Below are 2,707 nucleotides of genomic sequence, written 5' to 3' on the forward strand. Positions count from 1 at the left end.
ACACACTCAGTTGATTCATTTTAATTAATTAAGGTTCAAGTTATCTACAACCGGACATTAACAAATTCCCATCTGCCCATAACCGCGGGCACAGCTTTCGAAAGTTCAATCCCTGCAGGGGAGTCCCAACTTAGCCCATGACAAGCTCTCACGGTCAACGAAGGAATAGACCTCCTCCCAAGACGTTCCGATCAGACTCGGTATCTCGGTAATTCAAGACAACTCCGACAATGGTAAAACAAGTCCAGCAACACCGCCCGCTGTGCCGACAAATCCCGATAGGAGCTGCACATATCTCGTTCTCAGGGCACACCGGATAAGCTAAGCGTATGGGAGCCAACGTAACCCAAGTTGCCAAGGGATGGCCCCGCACGGTGCTCTAGGTTGGACCAACACTCAGAGGAGCACTGGCCCGGGGGGGTTAAAATAAGATGACCCTTCAGTCCGCGAAACCCAAGGGAAAAGGCTAGGTGGCAAATGGTAAAACCAAGGTTGGGCATTGCTGGTGGGGTTTTATTCAAGGTGGACTGTCAAGGGGTTCCCATTATGACCCAACCGCGTAAGGAACGCAAAATCCGGGAACATAACACCGATATGACGGAAACTAGGGCGGCAAGAGTGGAACAAAACACTAGGCGAGAGGCCGAGCCTTCCACCCTTTACCAAGTATATAGATGCATTAAGATAACAAAGTAATATAATGATATCCCAACAAGTAAATAAATGTTCCAACAAGGAACGGCCTCCAATCTTCACCTGCAACTAGCAACACTATAAGAGGGGCTGAGCAAAGCGGTAACATAGCCAATCAACGGTTTGCTAGGACATGGTGGGTTAGAGGTTTGACATGGCAATTTGGGAGGCTTGCAAGCAAGTGGTAGGCATCGTAGCAATGGCATAGCAAAAGAGCGAGCAAACTAGCATAGCAAAGATAGTAGTGATTTCGAGGGTATGATCATCTTGCCTGCATAGTTGTCAGAGTTGACTGGATCCTCGAAAGCAAACTCAACGGGCTCCTCGTTAGCAAACTCGTCTCCCGGCTCTACCCAAACAAGACAAACAAGCAACAAGGATACAATCAACCACGTGCAACTCAAACAACACGATGCAAAGATGATATGCTATGCGGAATGCGATGCGGGATGCAAAATGAAAGATATGACAGGAAATACATGAAGCTGGCCTCAACTTGGAAAACCAAGTGTGCCACTGAAAAGATGAGATGAAATCGCTTGAAAACGATATAAAGAACGCCGGAATCGGAGTTACGGTTTGGAAATGGCAAGCAATTCAAAAATGACACCGGTCTGCGATTTACAGCAAGTAGGCATCTAAATGCAATGAGATGAACATGCTACAGCACCCAAACATGACAAAAAAATACATGGCAGAGATGCTTACAAGATGCTTAACAAAAGTCTAGCACTGAGATATGGCCAATTCATCCATTAACAGGTTCAAACAAACATGGCAAAAATGCAAATGGCAAACAGATCTCAGAGTTAGTGAAATTAACACTTGTCTGGAATTTCAGATCAGGTAGCCCTCTTTGGAGCAATAAAACTACCTGCTACAGGACCTAAACATGGCAAAGTAAAGCATGGCATGGAGCTACTCAAAGAACTTAACAAAAGTCCCTTAGTGACCTTGAGCCAAAAGGGATGAGAAAATACAATTGTAAGCATGTGAACATAGCAAAAACATAACCAGATCACAGACTTAGTGAAAACTGGCACATGCTAAAATATAACTCAAGTAGGCATGTTTACGAGCTCGATGCACTCACTACGGTGCAAGTCATGGAAAGACAAGAATACATCCATCAAGAAGGCACAAAATGCAAGCTATACATGGCAAGAACAATTGCATAGCATGCACGGATCAACTACAACATCACCGGCAAAATTGCAAACAAGTTGACAATCTGCCCAGATTCACAAAGTAGCAAAAGTAGGGCTCGATTGACTCAAGCTAGGGTGCTCCATAATTTCAAACAAAGACATGGATGGATAGAGCAATACAATATTAACAAAACTCCCTTACTGATCATCCTCAAAAGAGGCATGGATCACTAGGAAACAACAAGAACATATGGCATCATGAGATAAACAGATCCAGGACTTAGTGATATTACTAAGTCCCTGAAAACAGAATTAGCAAGTGCACCACTTTGGAAGCTTGCACTAGTCACCACACACATCCTAAAAATACATGGGTTGCACCTCTGGAAAGATGACAAAACCCTTAACAAAACACATGTAGAGCATCAGGTCATAGCATGCACACATTAATCATGGCAAAAATGACAAAAGTGCTAAACGGAGTAGCAGATCTGACAATTAACTCAAGTAGCCCTCTTCTAACAGCATTTCGGGCATCAAGATGAGCTCAAATGAAAATGATGCAATGTAATGAAATGATGTACTCTCTGAGATGAAAATTTTGCTATGCTATATGCATGAATCGGAGCTAAGTATGCAAAGTTACGGAGCCGCGAACATGAGCACTTGGACTGAGAATTTCGGGACTTAGACAAAAAAAACAACCTCTAGGGTTTTTTGGATCTAGATCTCGCGCACGGAAATCGAGGAACTCCGGCGAGGAACTGTAGCTGCCTGAGAGGAGGAGGTTGTCGGTGACGAGGGGGATGCCGGACGGCGGGCGCCGGCGGGCACGTACGCCGGTGGCCGGGGGCGGCGGCGCAGGG

Source organism: Triticum dicoccoides, chromosome 1A (genome assembly GCF_002162155.2).
Source record: "Triticum dicoccoides isolate Atlit2015 ecotype Zavitan chromosome 1A, WEW_v2.0, whole genome shotgun sequence".
NCBI classification, from domain to species: domain Eukaryota; kingdom Viridiplantae; phylum Streptophyta; class Magnoliopsida; order Poales; family Poaceae; genus Triticum; species Triticum dicoccoides.